Source organism: Vombatus ursinus, unplaced genomic scaffold, assembly GCF_900497805.2.
Source record: "Vombatus ursinus unplaced genomic scaffold, bare-nosed wombat genome assembly UNPS02014812.1, whole genome shotgun sequence".
Lineage (NCBI taxonomy): Eukaryota > Metazoa > Chordata > Mammalia > Diprotodontia > Vombatidae > Vombatus > Vombatus ursinus.
In genome coordinates this window covers 86,296,774-86,323,999 of record NW_020954590.1, presented here as the reverse complement: position 1 = coordinate 86,323,999, position 27,226 = coordinate 86,296,774, and the positions used below count along the sequence as shown (strand labels likewise).

Sequence of the window (27,226 nt, the reverse complement as noted above, 5' to 3'; positions counted from 1 at the left end):
TCTTTCTTTCTTTCTTTCTTTCTTTCTTTCTTTCTTTCTTTCTTTCTCTCTCTCTCTTTCTTTCTTTCTCTTTCCCCTTCCCTTTCTCCCTCCCTTTCTTTTTTTTTTCTTCTTTCCTTCCTTTTTCTTTCTTTTTTCTTTCCTTCCATTTTTCCTTTCTTCTTTGTTTCCTTATTTCCTTTTTTGGAAGGGTTCCACAACATTATCATCTGGTTGCCTTCCCTACAAAATCCTCCCACTTGAAATGAAAAACAGAGAAGAAAAGAAAAATACAACCACCATAACAAATAAGCATAGTAAGCAAAACAAGTTTACATAGTGGCCATGTCAAAAAGCATGTCTCATACTGCACCTTGAGTCCATCCCTCTTCAGATGGATTAGTGGCAAAAAGACAAACGGTGAGGAATTTAAGGGCAGAAGATAGTATGTAGTTGAACCATTCAACCATAATGTCAAGACATAATGTAAGAAGCAGAAGGTAAGGCTAGAGCAAGGGGAATGGATAAAGAGAAAAGGGAGGAGTAGAGGGATTGGAAAACATAGTGAGAACAAAAAGGTAGAGGAGTAAGAAAAACTGACATATGACCAAAATGGAAGATTCTATTATTTCAAGGGATGACATGTTTGTAATTTGATGCCGCAAAAATAACATATAGATGGAATTAAGATCAGGGAGGAGAATTTCAGAACTGTGGATAATGGAGGGAGCATATAGTTAATAATGAGTTCAAGGCTATAAGGCACCCATGGGTGGCTGGCATAGACTGATATAGAGATCATGGAGATCATGGATACTGAGGAAACTAATGAAGTCAAAGACCAGCATGTTTGAGAGGATATTAACATACATAGATATAAAGGTAGATCTCTCTCTCTCTGTCTCTCTGTCTGTCTCTCTCTCTCTCTATATATATACACATATATAGTGTGTGTGTGTGTATATATATGCATATATACACACACACACATATATACATACACATATACATATATACGCATATATGTGTGAGTGTATGTATATATGTGTGTGTCCCAGAATAAGAGTGGAAGGGTTGAGGTGGAATGGAAGACTGTTGGTGGTCAGGTATTAGATTCCTTTCCAAAAAGTAGGTTCAACAATCTAGAAGCTAATTGATGACTGAAACAAGAATCTGACTGAGTGATATAGATGGATGGAGTGAACTTCAAAGGAGAATGAGAAGTTGCTGAATGATCTAGGAATATGCTTGCACCTCCTCTTCAGCAAATTTGTTGTGCATGAATTAGAGTATGAAAAAACTTAGAGAAAGAGCAGCCAGTAATAGAGAGAGTGATCAGGGATGTATTTTCTTGCAGAGAAATCTAGATTTCCATCAATACCAGAAGATGGAAAGGATATAAAGTAAAGACATCTAAGATAGAGGGCAGTTTGTTAGCATTACTGTTAATTCCAGAGGAGTATGGATTGTAGAGAAATAGAACCAAAGTGCAGAAAAATGAGATTAAGTAGGAGAATTTTTAAGTAGATGGATTTTTGACTCGGTGTCTATACTTTGAATCATAGGAATAAGGGGAAGAGAAGCTGAATGCTTGCCTGACATTGCATGAATGAATAATTAGTTAATCTTGAGGCTCCCAGCCTCCATAGTCCAACATTGCTGACCATCATCTTAATGTGGGGGGTAGTGGCATCAACTTCGATACTTTGTCATACAAAAGTGTGAAAGATGGATGTGAAGACAACTAGTGACAGAGTTCTGTCCAGGAATCTAGGTCAGCAAATGACTGGTATTCTGATCTCCTATCACCTCTTTTTTCTATGAAGCAAACATACCCTGAAGATATCCAATACATGAAATAAGCACTAAGCCCCCTATCTCTGAATCTCCTGAAGCACTGGTCTTTTTAAGAACTGAGGGTTTCCATTAATGGTGTATATAAGATCTCTTTGGAAATGTCTCTATTGTTTCATCAACCTGAGGCTCTGGAAACTGTATTTCTTCTTTGCGTTGAGTGTCAAATGAGGAACAAGTCAGGTATCAGTTTCAGAATGGAATTTGCTTTAGCTCAAATTCAGAGATTAGGTTTGTGGAACAGATAAAATGATGCAATCACTGGTTTAGTGGTTGTTGTTGTTGTTTTTTTACCTGTGTTGGCAGAACCAACAATATAATAATTTGTGTGTGTGTGTGTGTGTGTGTATGTGTCCTTTGAATCTGCTCTCCTCTGGTTTTTCAAGAATCAGTCGATGAAGGTGACTCAGCAAACAATGCACCTGATCTACACTGTCTCTGTTAATCACCCTGCAGCACTAAATAATAATAACTAATCAGAGGACATGAGTCCTATAAAGATATGCCCCAGGGAGGATAATGGTCAGTCCAATGCAACAGAATCTCAGATAGTGCTCCAGCACCTTTGCCTTACTATTCTGTTTTGTCTGGTTGTTTCCTCTCACCACTTTGCACCCTGTGGGACCAAGATTCCCCCAGTTCTCCTCATCTAGGAAAGAAAATCCATCTTCTTAGAACTATAAGTAGAAAATTCATAGTCTGGGGCAAGTAGCCCCAAATTTACTCTCACAATTTTTTTTTCAGATCAATACAGTTGAGCAGTTGAAAAGAGTGTGTATGTACATATGTATGTGAGGTAGGGTGGGCAGGGGAAGAGACCCTAGGCCACCAGCCTCAGGTAGAGATCACAGCTGAGGAGGGCAATATCCCAGGTAGTTGAGGGGAGCAGAGTTAGATAACATAGGAATTCACCTGAAAAACAGCTGATGAGGATGAGAAGTGGGAAAGGCATTGAACTAACATTTGCCTAATTCTTCTCTATATCTAGGTGTTAAGGACAATTTTTTCTTCACTACTGAAAGGCTGCAAGTGCTGTCAGTGCTCTCTAAATTTCAGTTACTTTTTTCCTAGTCATGGATCACCTTCCCCCTCTCCTTAAATCAATTGAAGCTAGATGGATCAATGTAAATCTTTACTGTGCAATTACTCCACTCCCCCCATCTATGGGGCTTAGATGGTTAGGTTTAGAAAGGCATTTTTTTTTGTTTAGTCCCATATCCTCCCCTATCTTCCCAATCTTCCCTCTATCTTTAACCTTTCCTAATCCTCTCTTTCCTTTACTAATAATGATTGTGATTATACCAGCTTTCCTCAAAGCAACTTTGTGAGCTAGGTCGTAAAGTGGCATTATGCTTATTTTGTAGCTAAGAAAATGGAGGCTCACTCAAAGAGTAATTTTTCTAATAAAAATTTGAACTCCAAAGTCTGTGAATCCAAATTCTGTGTATATTCACCTATTTCTCCAGCCATCTATCCATTCATTCAATTAGCATTTATTAAAATTGTGCTATGACCTGAGCATACAATGGCAAAAATCAACCAGCTTCTGCCCTTAAGAAACTTATTTTCTATTCAGTGGAAAATTAAACACGAAACACATGGTGTTCTAAAAGTCATAGCAATTTTTTTGGCTTTGATAGCTTAAAACTACACTGAGACTTTTGAGTCACTGCGTATACATAATAATTTTCATTAAGAGGTCACTAGAAACTAGACTGATCATGATAGAGTTCTTGTAGCAGATGACACTTGAACTTAGCCTTGAAGGAACCTAAAGATTTTGTGAGGTAGAAGTTTAAAAAAAAAGTGTGCATTCCAACCATGGGGCATAGTCTGTGAAAGGCATAGAAATGAGGGATGGATTCCAGGCCAGTTTGATTGGAATGGATAATGTATGATGGAGAGTAATGTGCATTAAGTCTGGAAAAGTAGACTAGAGTCAGACTGTGAAGGGCTTTAAAAAACAGAGGCATGTTGTTTGTTTCTTTGTTTTGTTTCTCCTCTTGGACACTGGACCTTCATGTCCTGAAGAGTGACATTATCCCAACTATGTCATAAGAATATTGATTTGGGAACTGTTTGGAGGAGAGATCAGAGACAGAAAAGCTGGGAGGTAGTGTGACTATTTAGGAGACTATTAGAATAGTCTAGGCAAGATATGATGTGGGCTTAAATTAAGGTGATGGGTATGTAAGTGACAGGAAAGCAACAAGTGCATTATTTAATATGGAGGAAGAGATGATAATACTTGGCAACTAACTAGATGGGAGGGGCCAAAGAGAAGGGAGAGTTGAGGATGAATCTGAATTTTTGAACTTGGGTCTTTGAAATGATGGTAGTACCCTCAACAGGAAGTTAGGAAGAGAGGATGTCATTTGGGAGATGATAAAGTTCTGTTTTGGACATGTAGAGTTGGGGTGTCTAAGGACGGATATATAAATCTGGGAGTTGTAGGCACAGAAATGATGGCTGAACCCGTGGGGGCTGATGTGATTACTAACAAATATCATAGAGAGAGAAGAGAATGTGGTAAAAGACAGATCCTGGGCTACATCTACTAATAGGAGGTTTGGGGACCAGAATTATGTCCACCAAAGGATACTGAGGACAGGTAGGAGGAGAACCAGAAGAAAGCAAGATCATGAAAAATGAGAGAGTAGTGAGTGTCTGGGAGGAGGGAATGGTTGAAAGTGTCAAATGCTGTAGAGATGAAGAATGATGAGAACTGAGAAAAGGCCATAAATTTGATAATTTATAGGCCAAGTTCATTTCATTACACAACAATGAGAGCAGGGGAAGAGAGTGCTGGAGTTTTAATAGGTCCCATCCTCTGAGAGCAGTCTGTCACTGAGGCCAATGTCAATTTAGATTATTGCCAGGTCTAAGCCCTCTTTCCATAGGTATTTTTGCATCAAAGACTTGGGACAGACTGCTACAGGCAAAGGAAAAATATACAACAGGAGAACAGTTGTGTCTCTATGGTTTCCCATTGGGCATAGAGTACAACATGTTGGCACTGGGAGCATGGTCCAACACAGACAAGCCAATTAAAAGGAAAAAAAAAGATCCTCCCATATATAGTACAATATTTCATAACTGTAAGAATAAACCAGCACACACAAAATGGACTTCTGCCACTTTAAATGTGTCAACTATTGGGTGGCTTCCATGAATAAAATCAGCCAAGCTTTAAAAATATATATTATTGTCACTAGAAACCATAAGGGAGGCATAGAAATGAGCTTTGCTGTTACAAACACAAGGAGTAGCAGTGGGCCCCATCGCCTGAGGCAATATGCAACAGCAAAATGGTGTGACATGCGAGGAGGACAAAGGTGAATCCCCATCCCTCTTCTAGGTTGTCTGATAAAGAAATGAGCAATGCTATTTATTGATGGAGCCATAGCATTTACCTTCCCCTGAATGCCCAAGCAGTGCTAGGATTGGGTCTCCTTTTATTGACTCTATTATGGCCCAGACTGCTGGTGAGTTAGCACTTACTGATGTGAATGATTTTTACTACTGATGCCACAGTGTTCTTTTTGGATTATTTTCCTAAAATAGAAGTGGATTTAAGTGATAGGTATTGGGGCAGGCCTGGACTGCTTCTGCCCTTCAGATCCAGAGAAAACACATGTTTCTTGGCTGTCAAGTGTGGAAGAAGGCAAGCGAAGCTTCCTTGAGTGAGGCATCTGAGCAACTTGACACTGTGAGGGTGGTCACTTAGGAAGCAATGTGGTAGAGTTGAAAGAGTGCTGGGCTTGGAGTTACTGGGGACCTGGATTCTAGTCTTGCTTCTGATACTAACTGTGTGGTGATGGACAAATCATTCACCACCCAGTCTTAGTTTCTTCATGTATAAAATGAGGACAAAAATACCTTTAGGGCCTCCCTCACAGGTTTGTTCTAAGGCTTGATAAAATATTGTGAGACATTCAACAGTTCAAAGCAACAAGTACTTATTGTCTTTAAAGATATAAAAGGACAACTAGGTGGCACAGGGGATAGAGCTCCTGGAGTCAGGAAGATCTGAGTTCAAATCCAGCCTCAGACATTTCCTTGCTATGTGACCTTGGACAAGTCATTTAATCCTGTTTCCTTCAGTTTCTTCATCTATAAAATGAACTGGAGAAGGAAATGGTAAACTGCTCCAGTATCTTAGTCAAGAAAACCCCAAATGTGATCTTGAGGAGTCATTCACAATTGAAATGACTGAACAACATGAAAAATATAAAGTCCCTACTACGCGTCAGGGACTGTATTAAGTACTGCAGATCAAAGACAAACTCAAAATAGTTCTTGCCCTGAAAAAGATTACATTCTACTGGAGGTGAGTGTAGGTACATGGGTGGGTGGGAGGACACATAGTTTGTATAAAGATGAGAAAAATAAATACAAAATATGTAACTATATACAAAATAAATATTCCCTTTGCCCCTTTGTCTCTGCTTTGTAGAATCCCTAGGTTCAAGTGTTGCCTCCTACATGGGACCTTTCCTGATCACTAGCTATGAGCACTCTCACCCACTCTAAATTACTTCGGATTTACTCTGCATATATTTTGCACTTATCTATGAATCAGTAGCATGTAAATTTCTTGAAGGCAGAGTTTTATTTTCATTTTTGTAGCTTCATTATGTATTACAATGTCCAGAACGCAGTAGTTGCTTAGTAAATGCTTGAATAGAAAGAAATTACAAAGTCAGGGGAGCCCTTTTAACTGGTTGATAAGAAAAGACTTCTTTCTTGTTCAAGTGGCCCTGAAGGGACTAAGTGGTGTCAAGAGGTAGGTAGAACAAAGCATTCTGCACAGGTGTGGGAAGACTGCCTATGCAAGGCATGGAGACTGGACGTAAAAAAGCCAAGTATAGGGGGAAATAGGTCAGTTTGTAGGACTGTTGAGTGAGGGTCTTGAGGGTCTAATATATAATCAGCCTGGAAAGACAGATTGGAATAAGGTGGTGAAGAACTTTAAGTGCCCAACAGAGGAATAATTCTGGAGGCAATAGGGAACCACTAGGAGTCTTTGAGAAGTTTAAAGCTCAGTTAAAATAAAGTCAGTTATCATGCTGGGGAGAGGGGAGGGTGGTGCTATTGAATTTTCGCAGATTGGGATACATCTTGGGAATCTCAAGGACCAAAGTGTTTGAACTTTCCCAACTTTCTACCTCAGCCAGAGGAAATTGGTGTCATAGTAGATAGGGTACTGAGCCTGGAATCAGGAAGACTTAAATTCAAATGTGACCTCAAACACTTACTAGCCCTGTGATGCTGGGCAAGTCAGTTAACTTCTGTTTGCCTCACTAATAGGGAGAATAATAGCATCTATCTCTCAGGGTTGCTTTGAAGATCAAGTGAAATAATATTTGTGAAGTGCTTAGCATAAGTCCTGGCACACAGTAGGTACTATGTAAATGCTTATTCCCTTCCCCTTTACCCTTTCTCCCCTTCCTCTGTACTTCCCACTGTATATAGATGCCAAAACAGTGCCAGCATTCTGGCCAAGGGTTGTGGGATGTTAAGAACTCTGAGCTGTCAGAACTATGTAAGGGAGAGTAGGCTCACAACTGAGCTCTATTGTGCCCTCTTGTGGACATACATGGGGCAGTGTGTATTGAGAGAGTTAAGGAAGAGGAAATCATAAACCACTTAGAGACTAAGCATTATTATGGAGTTTTTAGCAAGTCTGGTTGCCTTTGGAAGGGAAGTTTGGTCTAGGTGAGCCTCAGGGTGTTTGGGAAGGGTGTGGTTAAACATATTCCTAAGAGAAAGAATTTCGGAATTACTTCACATGAGTGTTTCACTACCTATTTCTTTCAGGTTACCAGTCCCTAAGAAGGTGGTCAAGGGAGCAATGTGTATATCTGTTCCCCCAGCCCCTAGGTGTTGGCTCTGTAAGTAGTGGGAAGGGATGTGAGGTCCAAATGCATTACTTGTCAAATGAGTGGATTTGTGAGAGTAAGGAAGCCTGAGGAATCAAGGGTAACCATGGATACCTATGCATCTAGAATTAAATGTAAACTCTTCGTTTTTGGCTTTTAAATCCCTTCACAACCTGGTTCCAACCTATCTTTCCAGTCTCATTATATTTATATATAATTTATATATATAATTTATAATAATTATATATGTATAAGGTGAGGCAATTGGGGTTCAGTGACTTGCCCAGAGTCACACAGCTAGTGAATGTTATATGTCTTAGGCAACAAGGGGCCACTAGAAGTCTTTGAGAAGTTTAAAGCTCAATTAAAATAAAATCAGTTATTATGTTGAGGAGAGGTTTGAACTCAAGTCCTCCTGACTCCAGGGCCAGTGCTCTATCTACTATACCACCTAGCTGCCCCTAGCCTCACTATTTATTACTCCCCTCCTATTTAATCTATGGTTCAGACAAACTAGACCTTTCTCTTCCCCACACATCACATTTGTCTCCAATCTCCAATCTTCATCCCTTTCTACTAGCTATCCCCATGCCTAGAATGTACTCCCTTCTCATCTGTGCCTCAAAAAAATTCTTTACTTCCTTCAAGATTCAACTCAATATTACCTTCTACTGAATCTTTCCTGGTTCTTCCCAGTTGCTAGTGCTATCTTTTTCTTAACTGTATAGTATTTACCTTTTTGTTGTAATTTGGTCAATTTCAGTTGTGTCCAACTCTTTATGACCCATTTTGGGGCTTTCTTGACAAAGATAAAGTTTGCCATTTCCTTCTCTATCTGATTTTACAGATGGAGAAGCAAAGGCAAACAGGGTTAAGTGACTTGGCCCAGGTTCACTCAATAATAATAAGTTAATAAGTTTCTGAGGCCATATTTGAACTCAGGAAAATGAGTTTTCCTGACTCCAGGCCCAGCACTCTATCCACTGTACCACCTAGCTGCTATAGTATTTAGCTACTTTGTATTTATTTTGTTTATCCTATTATACTTATATGTTTGCATGTTATTTTGCTTGATAGAATATAAGTTCCTTGACAGCGGGAATTATTTCATCTTTTGTCTTAGTATCCCCACTACTTAGCATAGGACATAGACACAAGTAGGTTTATTGATTCCTTGGTTGACTAAATTCATGTTTGGTATTTCTCTGATGTCTCCTCTGTTGGGTAAATCTGAGATGATAAGACCTACCAGTTATGTTCTAAGGCTTCTGAATAGAGGAGGTAGAGCGATAGAAGATTGGAATTCATGTTAAGGACAAATCAGAGTTATCCATTTGTTTTAGAATCCTCTTCCATCTTGAAAATGTACTGAAGTTCTTGAGTCTTAGTTCTATGTCTCCAAAACTAAGTTGGGACAGGGGGAGATGAGAAAGAGGTATTCATTGATTTTTTAGTATATTTCTATGTACCCATATACTGCTTTTATTTCCAAGAATTCTCTATATTGAGGCACAGCATATATTAATATGGCAAATATGATTCCTCTTAGACAAGAGAGGGGAGAAAGAGGAATCAGGGAAAAAGAAGCAGACACAAAAAAGATGAAAATAATAAAGAAAAAAATGAAGGAAGCATGATCTAGCGAAGGCAAAAATGGATCAGCAGGACATTTCAAAGGAGTTATCAGATGATACCAGAAATAGAAACCTAGAAATGTCTTTCATGATATCTAATTATGGTGTAAACAATCTGTCTTCAGGATGCTATATTATATACATAGCACATATATAATATTCTAGCATTATTGTTATTATTATTATGATTTGAAATTAGGTCATATAGTGGAGAGACCCCATACTTGGAGTCAGGAAGACCTGAGTTCAAATCCTTCCACAGAGACTTAATAACTCTGGCTCTGGGCAAATTGGTTAACCTATTTGTACCTCAGTTTCCTTATCTGTAAAATGGAGCAGTTTCACTTGAAGGCCTCAGAAGTCCATTTCAGCTCTCAATCTATGATATAATGAATGACTTTTCATAAGCACTCAGAAAGCAGTTGGCCCATGTACAACATTAATCAAAACAACACTTTGCATTTATGTATTGCTTATGCTCTTTCCAAATTGTTTTCACACATATTAGCTCATTTAATCCTTACAGCAATCATTCAAACCAATCCATCAACAAGCATTCATTCAGCATCCACTTTATGCCTGGTGCTTTGCTAATTATTGATGACACCGTGACAAAAATGAAATAGTCCCTGACCTCAAGTAACTTACATTCTATTGGGTAAACAAAATTTATAGTTATATCCTTATATCAGTTGAAGAAATACAAAATAAATCAAGCAACTCTTCAAGGCAATTTGAAGAGGTGATGCTAACTCTGTTGGATAGATGAAGAAAATCATGGGATAGGGTAGGATGGTGGTGGTGGTTGGGACAGGCTGAGATTGTGGTGGAGGGAGGGAAGATCTCATAAAATGATCATGTCCCAGGATCATTAGCTACCTCACAGTAATGTTGTGAGGATCAAATGAAACTACATATGTGAAAATGCTTTGAGCAGAAACTAGAATCCTCATCTCCTGATGGCTGGTCCAGTGATGATAAAGACATGACCTAGGGAAGAAGACAGTCAGCAGTTTTGCCTTTAAGCACCATTAGAAAAGATGCAGATGAGCTGCTCCCGGGAGACCCAGCAAGTGCACAGTAGGTGGTATGTTCATCAATGATGATGTGCTGGGCATAAGCTGAGGCTATAAGTGGGTGGGAGGAGAAGTTGTTATGACTACTGTATTTTTATTTTTTACTGAACAATTTGTGATTATTTGAAGATTGAGAGTGTTGTCTTATTTTTTTTTTAAATTTGGAGAGGAGGTGGTAATGGAGTTTGTTCATATGCCCAGGGAAGTGGTAGGCTTAATGAGCATTGTAACATGGTGGAAAAAGAAGTAGCCTTAAAGTGCTTGATTGTGGACAAATGCTTTCTTATCCATCTCAGTTTCCTGACTAGTAGAATGGAGATTACAATATTTGACTTGCCTACCCCATAGGGATGTAAGCATCTAATGAAATAAAGTCTTTCTATATAAAATCAAAGTTAATAATGTATGTGCCATAAATGCAAGTTATTGTTACAATTAGGTTGAACAAAGCAGGGAGGGGACAGGGCTGAAAAGCTACTGATGAATATAGACCAGGTTCTTGTTCAGGGTAAGGCTAACAGGGAATGGGGTGCTAGAAGGCGCAGTGGATACAGTAGATAGAATGCTAGGCCCAGAGTCAGGAAGACCTGAGTTCAAATATGACCTCAGACACTTACTAGCTACGTGACCCTGGGAAAGTTACTTAACCAACCCTGTTTGCCTCAGTTTCCTCATCTGTAAAATGAGCTGGAGAAGGAAATGGCACTTAAGTATCTTTGCCAAGAAAACCCCAGAAGGGGTCATGAAGAGCTGGATGTGACTGAAAGCAACTAAATAACAACAGGGGAGCATACTTAGCAGTGTGCTGATAATAGTTAACAACTGGGTCTCAAAAAATGTGCACATGACACAATTTTAAGCTTAGTCTGCATTTTAACATTTTCTCCATCACTTTCTTAATTCTGGATAATCAACAAAAAAGGCCTGATTTGTAACATTTGCTGATTTTGCAGTCGTAAATGCTCTTGAAAGCGACTCTAGGATACCCTAACATCCTCTCACCCTTAACAGGACTGATTTCTGAGGCTTTGGGCCTCAGCAATGACAGTGGCACTGCACTGATAACTTTTTTCCCCTCTTCAATTACATCACTTAATGAAATATGTAACATGAAAGACAGAGGTTCTGACTGTTACTTTCCTTATTTAACACTCATTATTTTCATCCCCTCTTTTCTTCATTGTTTTTTTCCCTCCTCAAACATCCTCCTAGTTATCACCTATTTTATTTCTTTTCTCTTTAACCCACAGAACACAAGAGCTAATGAAAGAATCACACACACACACACACACACACACACACACACACACACACACACTCCTTCATGAATTTGGCTCCAGACTCCAGCGTGGAGTTTTATGTTTTCAGGCCTGCTGTGCTCTCCTACTGAAATTGTGTGAATGATAGAGTGCCCGGGAGGGGAAAGGCAGCCATGATCCTATGCCTTTAAGAGATCACTGAACAGCTGTCTTATGAACTATCAGTGGTCATCTGGGAAGCACTCAGTAACTGCTTACAGGTGGTGCGCCCGCGGCCAGCTTTTTATGAATGTTCTGTGGCCATACGGGCTCCGGGAAATACTGATAGCTCTTTGCTCAGGCTGGTGACTTAGCAATCATTACATGAGAAGGTAGGAGCATATATATAGAATCTCATAAAGCTAACTCAGACTTGTCCTTCGTGCGGCTCCTGCTGCACAAAAGTAATTCATCCTGGGGGGTGCAGGTTGAATACGGTGTAATATTGAAGGGGACTGGTACCTCCTCCTTATATAATGTCATTTGGGGGCATCTGGGAAGGCCTATATGACCCTCACCTTCCATATACACCTTTTGAAACTCCATCCTGATTTGTCAGTCTTTGGATACCCCACGGATGTGGCATTACTTGAAATGTCGGTCATTTCTACCTCATCGAGAAGGAAGGATCTGAGATCAAGCTTTGATCAGGAGCAAGGAGAGAGCAGAGGGTAAGGTTGAAGATATATTGTCATTAAAAGAGGAAAATGTGAAGACCAAGGTAACTGGAGATCTGAAGAGAAAATTCTCCTTCATCATCTGTATCTGTGTATATCTGTGTGTGTTTGTGGAAATTCAAGCACAAGAGTTCCCTCACAAAATCAGTGGAGCCAGATGGTAACTGGTATGTGCTGATTTTTTCTGAGCTTGCTAGTAGAGTTCTACAAAACATGACCAGCATCTAAGTTGATGTATTGTCAGGACACTGGATAGGGCCTGGACCTGTGATTTTCATTGGTATAGGGAACTTCCGAAAGATAATGAAACTCTCTCTACCAATTGGGCACCTTCTCTGCAACCAATAGTCTTTCAGATTTGCCTAGGGCACTCAGAGGTGACTTGTCCATGGTCACTTGGGAAGTATGTGCCAGAAGCAGGTCCTGAACCTAGGTCTTTCTGGTTCTGAGGCCAGGCTTCTATTCATCATGCTAGGTTGCCATTCTTAGAGTATTGTACCAGTCATTTGTACCTCAGTGTGAATGGATGATCTGTGTGGAGGCATTCAGGGCACTGAGATAAGGCAGGGGGAGGAGAGAGGGACCATTAGGCAAAGAGGTGGAAGTCGAGATATGCCCATTGATGGATGGGAGAAAAGATGATGAAGAAAGTCCAACCTTTCCTCCTGGGAGATTTTGCTGAGGTCCTGTTCACCCTGACAGGGTTCTTTTCTCCTAAATAAGTTTAGGGATCTCTTTGAAGAATCTGGGGACATATCATCAGGCTCATCCTGGATGCAGTTAGGAACAGGGAGGGGATTGAGCCATAGGGTAGCCTAGAGGGATGATGAACTTGTGGGCATGAGCTCTGTTGAACAAGTGACAAACCAACTGTTCTTTTTTTTTTCCTTTTTAGAAAAAAAAATCAGTGACCCTCCCTCTCATTCCATAAATCTTACTTCTGTCTTAAAGTGGAACACGGAGACTTGTTTGTTTGTTTGCTGCATGTGAAGTGTTGGCATCAGACCCCTCTGGGAATAGCGAGCTCCCGATCACTCGGAGTGCACTGGCTTAGCAGTTGATTGTGTTTTGCAGAGCTCTATTTGCAAGCTTAGAAAATCACCACACACAGTTCACCATATGGCAAACCGATTTTGCTGAGGGGAATAATGTGTTTAAATTTCCACAAGGAAAAAAAAAACACTCACAAAAAAAATCTCCCCCAAATCTCAGCGTTTTTCCCCCACTGCCCTGGTTGCCATGACCACCAGCCTAAAACACTTCACAGTCTGGGTACCACTTATGGATATGGAAAAGAACTTTACTTAAGATACAACAAAGCTGAACTTTCGATAAAATGCGGTGGGGGGGAAGAATCGTTATGGATTAATTTGCTTTTGCAGGCAAATTACATGAATATGCAAAATTTAATCAGGCATGTGTACACAAATGTACCAACTAGGAGGATATTTTAAAAATGACATTTCTCAGCCGTAGTGAAGAACTGCTCTGAACAGTCAACTCATTTTGGTGCAGTGACAGTGAATTATATTCTGTATGGCTGGATGCAATGAACTCCTTTCCTTTCCCTCCTCTCTCCCACTCCTAAGCTCTCTACTGTTCTTCACCTTGGAACCTTCAAACTTTTCTGTCATGCTCAGAGAGAAATTCTGGCATTAGGGTTCAATTGTCATCAGAATTAGAAAGATAAACTATGACCATTTTTATTTATAGGGAAAGATAGTGGGAGGGCAGGATGACAAAAGCCATCTTTGAGGTCCAAAAGGGCAGCTGGGAATCACCATTTCTGAATTGTTAAGGCAACACTAAATTTAATTCTATAACAATAGCTTATATTTATATGGCTTTTTCAGTTCTACCAAACACTGTTCTCACAACAGTCTGCTGAGACACATTGTCATGAGTTTTATTATGCCCATTTTACAAAGGAGCAGACTGAGGCTCAGCTTCCTGAGGGCCTCTGAGGTCACACAGTTAGTAAAGTTATCAGGGGCAGGCTGTGAATCCCGCTTTGCTGAATCCCAGTCTGACAATCTCTCCGCTATTCTAAACTATACACATTGCTTTTACCTTCCTCTTCATTGCCAGTCTTTCCCAGTATACCTTTCATTTTAATTCAGGGCCATATGTTGTTTTCAGTGGCATCAACACTGTCTGGCCCACAAAATTATTATTGTTTTTAAAATGAATAGTTCTGAGTTTCTGGGAGTCTGGATCTAGAACCAGGGAGTTGCCACTGGAGAGCTTGCTTTCTGATTTGGTATGAAGCCCTCTAGAGTTATTAGTAGAAATGTGAACCTCCAAAGTGACGGATCTCACAAAGGCGAAATGCATCACCCTGTATAACAGCTTTCTGCTCCTGCCCACACATTGTTGTTCATTTTTGTTGAGCAACTGAGGACTGTGCTGTAAGAAATCACACCTTGAAGGTGGATTTTTCACAGGTAGTTGTTCCTTTTGTCACTTGCATTTTTCATAATTCAATACTTTTTAATACCTGCGATTAACACACCCAAAACTGGAACATCTCTAACAACTCTATCTTCCCACTGCAGGTAAGTTTTGTCTGGGCTGTTAGGGGAGTGTACTTTATGGTGAGGAAGCTGGGCTGATAGGTCTGTTGGGGTGGGGAGAAGGGCAATAGATACCATGGGAGTCAGCAGTTCTGAGTTCTAGTCCCAGTTCAGACATTAATTTGCTAAATCACCTTGGGCAAATTCCTTCCCATCTATGAAGCTCTGTTTTCTGATTTGTAAAATTAAGGAGTTGGAATACATGATTTCTGGGGTCCCTTCCACTTCAAATGCCATGGGATTCTATGTTGACCTAAAGGATGTATATTGTTGTTCACTCATTTCATTCTCTCCATGACCCCATTTGGGGTTTTCTGGGTAGAAATATTGGAGTAGTTTGCCATTTCCTTCTCCAGCTCATTTTACACACAAGGAAATTGAGGCAAACAGGGTTAAGTGACTTGCCTAGGGTCACACAGCCAGTAAGTATCTGAATCCAGATTTGAACTCATGAAGATGAGTCTTCCCAATTCCCAGCTCAGTGCTCTATCCACTGTGCCACCTATCTGACTCTAAAGGATGTGTAGGCTATATACAGCAAAGTCAGTGTCATCCCTTCCCTATGGTTCCCCAAAGTCCTGTCACATCTGTTGCTTATCCCTGCAACTCATACCACCTAGCAGCATTCCTGAGCTGCCTCTCTTTTAGCCCCTCAAGGGCTAATGTTCCTTCCTTTGGCCGAGAAGGGGAACGTAATTGCCCTGATTGCTCTTGCCACTTCTGCCTCTTCTGTGACTCTTGCATCTTTCTCTGTCATGGTAGACTAGTAATGGAAATAGCTTGGGCAAGTGGTCATTGGGACCTGCTGACTAACAGAAATGAATGGGAAGTTGAAATATCCTGAGAGGTAAGGAGGCAAATAGCAAAAAATCACACATTGTATTGGCGTGTACCTATTTTGGTGGGGAGGGGGCACAGTGGAGTGAGTGCTAGATCCAGTTAGGAAGAACTGAGTTCAAATCCAAATGAGCCTCAAACACGTATTGGCTATGTGACCCCAAGGAAGTCACTTAACCTCTGTGTAACCTAGTTTTCTCAACTGAAATGTATGCAGTAAAATCGCCTACTCCCCAACGTTGTTGTAAAGATCAAATGAGGGGCGGCTAGATGGCACAGTACATAGAGCTCCGGCCTTGGAATCAGGAAAACCTGAGTTCAAATCTGGCCTCAAACACATGATATTTACTAGCTGTACGACCCTGGGCAAGTCACTTAACCCCAATTGCCTCACTTAAAAAAAAAATCTCACAAAACAAAAAGATCAAATGAGATAATATTTGTAAAACATTTAGCACAAGGCCTAGCACATAGCAGGCACTTAATAAATACCTGTTTCCTTCCTACAGAGAAGGTGGGGTATGCCTGTTAGGGGAATGCGTTTGAGCAAAATAAAGACAAGTATGCATCTTTTACATATGTGGAAAATATGAGAACCAAAGTGGAAATTCAGATCCTCAGAGATCATTAGGATATACGTTTAGAGCTGGAAGGGAACTTAGAAGTCATTGAATTTAACTCCTTGTTTTAAATATGAGGAAACTGAGGCAGAGGTTGTGAGTCATTCAGTGTTAGACAGCTAATAAGTGCCCAAGGCAGGATATGAACCCAGGACTTTCTGACTGACTCTGAGTACAGGACCCTATCTAATACCCAGAGTTTGCTTGGTTGGGAAATCAACAGGAAGATTCACTACCAAAGGATTTGGAGGCAGGACTGCCGCCAGTGGAAAAACAAAATTTCCAACCAATAGTGGGGATGGGAGTGGGGGAGGGGAAGTAAAGGGAGAGTAGGAAAGTTAGAGAAGTTGGCAATTAGGAAAGAATTGGGGACAGAATTACCTAAACCTCACCATTCAATCTTTTCTTCCTGACTGGCTAGCAGTGCCTAGGAGTGTAGAAGTGAATGAGTTTGATTCAGGGAGTCCAAACTGGTAAATTCTATGTTGGAAGATTTAATGGGGAGAGGCGTGGAGCAGAGAGTCTATTCTCTTTGTGGAGTCGCAAGGAAGCCTCAGGCTTAGATAAGATCACGGAACAAGCTAAGTCTGAAGAATTATGTGACCCTGGGTCACACTGGGTCTCTGCTCTCTTCAAATAGGTGATTAATATCACAACCCATCCATGCCTTGCCATCCAGCATGAGTCCTGTCCTCAACCATCTTCAATCATTCTTAAAGTCCCCCCAAGGGGTTCTACTCAACATGGTATAGTGCTTCTTCTTCCACTCCTGACATCATGTGTGGATACCAGTGGAACATGGCATTTTTATGGCATGGATGCTTTTTACTCCTGTTGAACATTTTGATGATTAATGTGTTGTAGCTTGTAGCCTCTCTGATTGGACCCTGTGACTGGAGGGCAAGGCCATGGGCTCCAGTGCCTCTATTTAAAGAGGTGACTCAGCACAGTTTTTCTCTCTATTTCTTGCCAGCCATATTACTTTTATACTTTTCTGGAACTTTCAATCATGGTGGGCTACCTTCTCTACCTGCCCCTCCCCCTCCCACTTTTTTCTGTGTTGTCTTCCTCCATTAGATTGTAAGTGCCTTGAGGGCAGGGACTGTCTTAGTTTTTATTTGTACTTTTATCCCTAGCATTTAACAGTGTCTGGGACATATTAAGTGCTTAATAAATGTCACTTCCACCATGCATGCTTCCATTGTCCTTTAGATAATTCTCAATTTCAGCTTTTCAGATGCAGGTTGTTACAGTTTTAAGAACAATGGATTTGGGTTCAAAACCCAGGGGAGACACTTACTAGCTGTGTGAACTTGGAAAAATTCACTTAATTTCTCTGGGTCTCAGTTTACTCCTTTGTAAAAAGAAGATGTTGGATTAGATACCCTTTAAGGCCACTTCCTGATCTAAATCTTATTATTCTATAATTTACAGGCATATAACATTGCTGGGAGAATTTTGGTGATAAAATGGGCCTTTGTGTCAATGAGAAGCTTTTAGTTGTTAAAAGGGCTCAGGTCATTGTCTATTTGCTGTGTCTGTCCAAGATATATTTTTTGAGAATATGTAGTCGGAATGTTTAGGTAACACCCAGGTTAGAATCAAGTAGTTTTCTTTTACATTTACATTTGTAATGACCTTACCCTTAGTCTATAAGAATACTTAACATTAGGGTGGATGGACATTTATTAGCTGAATTTCAACCTAAACCTTTGCATATTTGGTGGACAGATTGAAAAAATGAGCATCATGATCGGATTAGAACAGCTAAGGATTGCCTGCTTCAATTCGTATCTACATATCTTTGTGTGGCATCTTGTTTGAACCATGACAGCCACTGACACCAAATTCTGTATTGCAATAAACCAAACTTAGAACCAGACCTTTGAGTTGTCATATCATAATGTCCTAAACCAAGAGTTTCAAAAATAATGAAGCATAATAAATCATATTAAAATATTATTCATAATAAAATTTAAAATGTAGATAGCTGGATAGTACAATAGATGATAACTGGGCCTGGAGTCAGGAAGACCTGAGTTCAAACTCAGCCTCAGACATTTACTAGCTGTGTGACCCTGGTGAATCACTTAACCACTGCTTGCTTCAGTTTCCTCATCTATAAAATGAGAATAATAATGGTGCCTACCTCTCAGGGTTGTTGTAAGGATAAAATGAAATAATGCTTGCATAGCCCTTTGCAAAAATTTAAGAGCTACATAATGGACAGCACAATTATTATTTTGTAGCTGGCTGGGTGCATTGCATAGAGTGCTAGACTTCGAGTCCAAAAGATCCAAGTTCATATCCTGCCTCACTTGCTATCTATGTGACCTTGGGTAAGCCATGTAACCTTTCTCAGTCTCAGTTTACTTATTTTTGGAATGGAGATAATTATATCACCTACCTCACAGAGTTGTTGCAAGGTTCAAATCAGTTAATATGTGTAAAGTTCTTTGTAAAACTGAAAGAGCTGTATAAATACTAGCTATTAGTAGTAGTAGTAATAAGATTTATATCATTTTCATGTCATCCTTTAAAATTTGTCTTTGATTATACTCAACAATGTAGTATAGATGTATAATTTATAAACATGTTTGTTGTTCAGTTGTTTTCAGTCATATCTGACTCTCCTTGATCCCATTTGGGGTTTTCTTGGCAAAGACATTAGAGTGGCTTGCCATTTCCTTCTCCAGCTCATTTTATAGAGGAGGAAATTGAGGCAAACAGAATTAAGTGACTTGCCCAGAGTCACAGAGCTAGTAAGTGTCTAAAGCCAGATTTGAACTCATGAAGATAGTCTTCCTGACTTCAGGCCTGGTGCTCTATCTACTGCACCACTTAGCTGCCCAATTTACAAATAAAAATATACATATATTGTATATGCATGCTGAAAAACTTTTTACTGATGGGAGACATGATTAAAAATATATTTAGATCACTATATTAGATGTCTGAATAGGGCTCCAAGAGACTGAGTCATATGAATGGGTTAAAGTAAGAAGATGAAATTTAATAAAGGTAAATATAAAGTTCAACGTGTAGATTAAAAAAAAATCAACTGCCCAAGTCCCAGATATGGGCTTCTTGGATTTAACAACATTTATAGGAAAAAGACAATGGAGGACTTAGTTATCTATAAGCTCAATATGAGTTACAATATCAGTCTTCTTTGATATAAGTATTGTATCCAACACAAGGCAATAGTTCTATTGTCCTTCTCTTGTCCCCTAGGCTGGTCAAAATCACATCTTGAATAGTGTACTCAGTTCTAGACATTGTACTTTTAGGAGTGTTATTGTCCATTTGACTATATCCAGAGAAGTGTGATCAAGAATTTGTTCAGAAATCGTGTCATATGAAGAATTATAGGAGGGGATGTCTAGCCTGAAGATTTAGTAGAGATATTAGACCTGTCTTAAAACAATTGAAGGACTATCATGTGCAAAAAGGATTAGATTTGTTTTAATAGCTCTGTAAGTTAGAACTAGGACCAATGGATCAATGTTCCAATGAGGCAGATTTTGGCCCAATGCAAGGAGAAACATTTTAATAGTTAAAACTATTTGAAAACACAATAAGTTATCTTGTGATATGTCGCATTGTAAGATAAGTTAATGAAAACCTGGGTGACCCCTGTGCTAAAAGAATTTGTCACACCCCCAAATCTCTTGAGTCGTAGTACTCCTAGGATTTTCCAAGGCTTTGGTCAGGAGAATATTTTGCAGGATGGCCAACCCTCAGTAAATTCACATAATTTTGGCGTGAAAGAAAAGTATTTAATGGGGATTATAAAACGCTTGAACTGCTAGGGGAAGTTACTGGCTCCATACAAACACACCAATACATAACAACAGCTCCTATATAACTAAAATCAAAATCTTAAGAGTATATTTCCCAGATATGAGGCATACGAAAGGAGAATCAAATGACTTACATATGCATTCTAACCCCAGATCTCCTGACCACAGATACCTTAGCTTTTCTTCCTCTATACCTTAATGACTAGAAATTTAAATGTAAATTTGCAAATCCAGATAAAGTATTATATGGTTCTTGTGTGTGCTTTCTTTTCTATCCATGCCTTTTTCCTTTCCCGTTTAAACATTACAGAGTCACAGAGTTGGAAGAAGGACCTCAGAGTCCTTCTAGTCAAACTCATCCTGAATAAGAATAATCCCTTTTTGTTGCTGCTCAGCTGTTTTTTTCAGTCGTGTTGGACTCTTGGTGACCCCATTTGGGGTTTTCTTGGCAAAGACATGGAGTGGTTTGCCATCTCCTTCTCCAGCTTATTTTAAGATGAGTCTTCCTGATTGCAAGCCTAGTGCTTTATCCTCTTCTCCAAGTGGCTATCTAACCTTTGCTTGAAGAACTTCCATATGGTTTTGTTATCTTAAAATAAGTGGGAGAGGATTCTAGGAAGATGGCAGAGTAAGTCAGAAAACTTTCCTGTCTCCAAATTTCCTGGACAAAAGAAAGACAGAACATCACCTCAGAGGGAATGTAGAGCAGCAGAAATAAACAAAAGTTAGGGTTAAGCAGTTGTTCTCCTAAGACAACTTGAGAAGACCCCAGGAAAAACCCAATATCCAGGGATGGAGGTTTGGCCTGAGTGAAGGGCAAACCCTTCCAGGCTGACTCAGTAGAATCAATAAACAACAAGCCCTGGGGGCATCTGGGTTGGGACACAGCCTCAGCCTTAGAAATTGTCATCTTACAACATGGGGGGGCTAAATAGGAGTAGATTGAAGAACCTTCCTCTGTCAAGGGATACCAAGTACAGCTATACTCACCAGACCCACACCCAGGCTGTGATTTCAGGGGAGAAGGAACTAGCACATCCCTGGGGAGTGCTGCAGCAGTAGCTGCTTGCTGTGGGCACTTGCCAGGGAAGCAGAGCCCCTGGTTTCAGTTCCAGAGCAGAGAGGACAGCTGTAATTTGTAGCCACCAGAGGGACTACAGGGAGTAAGATCATTTGCGAGACAGTGTGGCTAGGGGCCCTAGCTGTGGCTTAGGAGTAGAAAAGAGATCCCATGGGTGAGCCCCAGGACAGACCTTAGAAAATAACAGTAAGAACGACCTAAGACTTGAGGCATTATTCCCCATGACTCGGGACTATAACTTGATTACACTAATAGTTGCTAAAAACAAAACAAAACAAAACAAAACAAAAAATAAAAATGAAAAAGCAAAGGAGAAAGAACTCAACTATAGATAGCTACTATGAATATAAAGATCTGGGTTCATATTCAGAAAAGATAACGGAGCAAAAAAAGTCATTCCTTTTTCAATGAGAACTGTCAAATGTTCCCAAGCACAAAAAGAGTTCTTGGAGGAACTTAAAAAGGACTTTAATAAGAAATGAGAGAGATGAAGGAAAAATTAGTAAAAAAAAAAAAAAAGAACAATCCAAGAAAATCAAGAAAATTGTGAAAAGAAAATCAACCAACTTGAAATAGAGAATCAAAAACTTAAGGAAGAAAATAATTGCTGGAAAACTAGAATTGGGCAAAAGGAAGCTAATGACATTCTAAGACACCAAGAAATCATAAAGCAAGATAAAAAGAATGAAAAAAATAGAAAAGAATGTGAAACATTTCATCAGAAAAACAATTGACCTAGAGAACAGATCAAGGAGAAATAAAATAAGAACAGTTGGACTACCTGAAAATTACGATGGGAGCAGCTAGATGGCTCAGTGGGTAGAGCACTGACCCTGGATTCAGGAAGACCTTAGTTCAAATCTGGCCTCAAACACTTGACACTAGCTATGTGACCCTGGGCAAGTCACTTCACCCCATTGCCTCACCAAAAAAAATTAAGATGAATAAAAAGAATCTTGATAATTTAATATTACAAGAAATTACAAAGGAAAATTGCCCTGAAGTTCTAGAACAAGAAGGCAAAACAGAAATAGAAAAAAAATCCACAAATCACCACCTGAAAGAGATCCCAGGAGGAAAACTTACAGTAATATCATAGCCAAGTTTCAAAGCTCCCAGGTTAAAGAGAAAACATTGGAAGCAACAAGAAAAAAAAACAATTTAAATATCATGGATCTACAATAAAGATTACACAAGACCTAGCAGCTACTACGTTGAAGGACTGTAGGTCTTAAAATACTATATTTCACAGAGCAATAGAGCTGGGCTTACAACCAAGGGTAACTTACCTAGCAAAGTTAACTATAATCCTGATAACAGATATTTAATGAATTTAAAGACTTTCAGGTATTTGTGACAAAAACAGCAGAACTTAAGGGAAAATTCAGCATATAACATCAAGGAGAAATATAAGGTAAATATCAAAGACCAATTATAAGGGACTCAAGTCAAATTGTTTACTTCTTTTATGTGAAAATTTATCTGTACTCATGACTGTCATCATTATTTGGATAGCTTGGAAAAAAAAGGCTTGGGCTGAGCTATATATGATGAGGTGATATAGAAGAAGCTAGTGGGACAAGGACGGGGCAAGTAGTGATGGAACCTTACTCTCATTGGGAATGGGTTAAAGAGGAAATAACATAAATATTGAGAAAGGTATAAAAATATTCTGAATACAGAAAGAAATAAGAGGGCAAGGGGATAGGGCAAGGGGATAGGGCAAGGGAGAGACTCTTGGAGGGGTGGGTAGGTTAAGGAATAGAAGTGCAGGTAGAAGTAAAGCAGAGGAGTGAGGAGGGATAGGAATAGGGTGAGAAGGATAGGAAAAATAGGAAGAAGGAAAATACACAAGTAATTATGGCTTAGAATGTGAATGGGATGAATTCACCCATAAAATGGAAATAGATAGCAGATTAAAAAGTTAAATTCAATGGTATATTGCTTTCAGAAAACACTACAAAAATGAGAGATACATACAAAGATAAAGTAAAGGGAGGGAGTAGAATTTATGATATAAAAAAAAGCAGAGATAGTAATCATGATCTCAGACAAAGTTAAAGCTAAAATAGATTTAATCAAAAGAGAAAAACAGGGAAGCTTCATTGTGTTAGCAATATTATTTAATATTGTTTTAGATGGCTTAAAATAAATAGATAGTATAAAGTACCTGAGAATATACGTGCCAAAACAGACACAGAAATTACATGAAATAAACATAAAATGCTTTTTATACAAATAAAGTTAGTTCTAAGTAATTGAAGTAATATTTATTGTTCATGGGTAGTTAAAACCAATATAATTTTTGACAACTTTACCTAACTAATCTATTTATTCAAGGCCATCCCAATTAAATTACTAAAAACTCATCAGAAAAAATAATAAGGTTTATATGGAAGAACAAAAGGTCAGGGAGTTCAATAAAACCAGGGGAAAAAAGATGTAAAGGAAGCAGATTCAGCAGTATCAGACCTTAAACTATATTATAAGGTGAGAGCATTGTTGAAGTATAAAATGGATAATTTAGATTATCTTAAACTAAAATTTTCTTGTATAAATAAAACCTATGCAGTCAAGAATAGAAGGAATGCAGAAAACTGAGAAAACACTTTCATAGACAATCTCTCAGATAGGATATGATTGGGTAGGAATATTGCTGTGGTGTAGGAAGTGATGAGCTGGTTGATTTAGAAAAAGATGGGAAGATTTGGACTTATGAAAGACAATGCTATACACTTTCATAGAAACAGGCGACAAGTGGGAATAAGCATAGCATGGTTTTATATATATATATGTGTATATATATATATATATATATACATATGTGTGTGTATGGGTGTATCAGTGTCTACATGTATATATGTGTATGTTTATAGATATGTATGTGTGTGTATGTATTTCCACAATATTTAATTACATCCTTCTTTGAAACAAAGGTGGGAGGGAATAGAGGGGAAAAAATAAAGTGAAAAGTGCATAGCAAAGAACAAAAGAAAACCTGTAAGGAAGCAAGGAAAAGCCAGGCAGCTTTGAACACAACATGTAGTATTTATTATATGAGTTTTTTTGAAGTGGAAATTTATTGTTTTATATTCAATCCTCTCTTATGTTCTGTTGTGTACATGGCAATGTTTTATTTTTCTTTTCTTGGTTTGTTTTTAAGTTTAAAATAAATATTAAAATTTACCAAAATAAAAGTGGAGAATTTAAGTTCACAAAGCCAGCATCCTAAGAATATTTTTACTTTCTTCTGATAAAAGTCATAAGTAGAGTAAGAGGATCAGCATTTTTGGTTCAGGCTATGAAATTTAGAGAAATGTGGATAGTACTCCCACAACACGATTCCCCTCAATACTATCATCTCTTCCCTTGCCTGCTGCATCTCTGGCAGTAACCATAAGCCACAACATGCTTCTTTCAGTGTCTGGGAATTAAGAAGATACAAACAGAACACATCTTAGTTTTTTCCCCTGCTATTCCCTTCTCCCTATTTTTTATTTATTTTTTATTTTTTAGGCAATTGGGGTTAAGTGACTTGCCCAGGGTCATACAGCTAGTAAGTGTCAAGTGTTTGATTGGAGGCCGGATTTGAACTCAGGTCTTCCTGACTTCAGGGCCGGTGCTCTATCCACTAAGCCCTTTTCCCTAAAGTGGACTTCAAGTGGCAGTGACTTCATCTCTTGGTATACTTCCTCCCTGTGGTGGCCATAATCCTGACTTCCCCTTTTCCTAGCAACACCTAAGCCTTCAGCAGCACTGAAATTTGGTCCTAACTCCCCACTCAGTTCCTTCCATGTACAACAAATACTAGTTGATTGTCATTCCAGTTTTGGATTATGAGATTTTACAGAGGAAACATTTTTATTTTCTATAAAATTGATCAATTGATAATCTCTATAGGAGATTTTAAAATGCTTACAATCTGTTTTACACTTATTGTCCCACAATATTTTCATCTTTTCATGTGTTTAAGCTTCATCCCAACCAGATAGAAATGAATCTACTCTTGCTTGTGTGTTCCCCACTCAACTAGGAAAAAAAATTGATTGCTTTATAAATACTTACATATTTCATTTATTGAATCCTTATGTAATGCCATCTTATATAACTGAATAGAAAATAGGAATGAAAGTAAAATCTTCTCCAAAGAAAAGCAGAAATTCCCTTTCATCCTCTCTCTAGGTCCAGAACATTAGAAGTCAGACATACATTTCTCTTGATCAGTCTGAATAGATGTGGAGTTGTGTTGACAATGATATATTATCTCTATGAAGAAAGCAGCAAATTTCTAAGTGAATCAATTTCAGAGCAGATTCCTCATTTGCTATAATGGAATTTCCACTATAGCTGCTCTTTAAAGAGATCATCCCATATATCTTTAAGCAAAACCACTCATCTTCATAGATTTTGGATTTCTTTGTTTGAGGAGCCTAAAATTTTCAAATTTTATAAAAAATTAGTACAAATTTGAGTAGCCAGAAAAAAATTTAATAAGTCATTCCTTAATAAGAACTAGCATTTCTATGTTGCTGTATTTTTTACAAAGTGCATTGTAAATATTATCTCATTTGATCCTCACAACTACCCTGTGACGTAGGTGCTATTATCCCTATTTTATTTATGAAGAAACTGAGGTACAGGTACAGAGATGTTAAGTGACTTGTCCAGATTTACATAGCTAAGTGCTTGAACTCGATTTTCTGACTCTAAGTCCAGTGCACTAACCACTGTGATACCTACACCCACAATGACTATTGTTATCTGTATTCCCAGCGCCCAGCATTGTGTCTTCCAGACTGCTAGCACGTTTGAATTGAACTGAACCTACACAAAAAGTTCTACACTTTACCTAACTACCCTCCTGTCCCTGGTTGGCTTGATTTTTCTAGACTTACATTTTTCCAAGGCCACTATTTTAAATTCTTGAAGTATTAAAAAAGATTTGTTAAAGTCATCATAAAGTTTACTATACTACAGAAAAGCACTGTCCTAAGATTAGTATCTGGATATCTTTTATCTAACTGGAAAGGTGACAGATGCAAGAAAATGCAGCTTCAGCTACGATGACAGATATATTTTCAATATCACTTTTAGGATCAAGGGTGAGTCAAGATCAATAAAACAAGTGAAGAATAGCATAAAGTGGAATTGGTAACCTGCATGAATAAAACATTTAGTAAATAATCTACTTTTGGTCCTTACAGGAGTCTTAACTTCTGTTTTTATACTATTTGAAATCTCCATTTGAGTAAGAATTATGACTTTACTAATAATCACAGAAACCTGAGTGCTGTTATCTGCTAGTAACAAGAGTCATTACTGTGATACATATGCTTTCAATTACGCATGCAAGAGTATCCTTCATATGAAAGGAGAGGGAGGTCCCTAGACCATAGTTAAAAAATAGCTTATAGTTACATGGTGCTTTGCAGTTACAAAACATTTCATGATGAGCATCTCTGTGGCATGGATTAGAGGTACAGTGGGTAAAAGTAGCAGACTTGGAGGCAGGATAAACCTGGGTATGAATTTAACTTCTGACACTTAATAACTTCATGACAATACTTTATTATGGGTATAATTATGTTCTCTATGCTGTTGACTCCCACATCTGTATCATTGTGGTTTAGTTGTGTCTGACTCTTTGCGACCCTGTGGACCATAGCATGTCAATGCTGTCCATGGGGTTTTCTTGGCAAAGATAGTGGAGTGGTTTGTCATTTCCTTCTCCAGTGGACTAAGGCAGAGTTGAATGACTTTGCCTAGGGTCATACAGCTAGTAAGCATTTGAGGCCGGATTTGAACTCAGGTCTTCCTGACTCTAAGCCCAGCACTCTATCTCCTGAGCCACCTAGCTGCCTCTGCCACACACACACACACACACACACACACACACACACACACACACACAC

At 38.8% G+C, this 27,226-nt stretch overlaps 1 pseudogene; it reads right to left on the bottom strand.

Annotated features, from left to right (window-relative positions):
• The window catches only part of LOC114054014, a 112,603-nt pseudogene that overhangs the window by 16,942 nt on the left and 68,435 nt on the right, over nt 1–27,226 (bottom strand).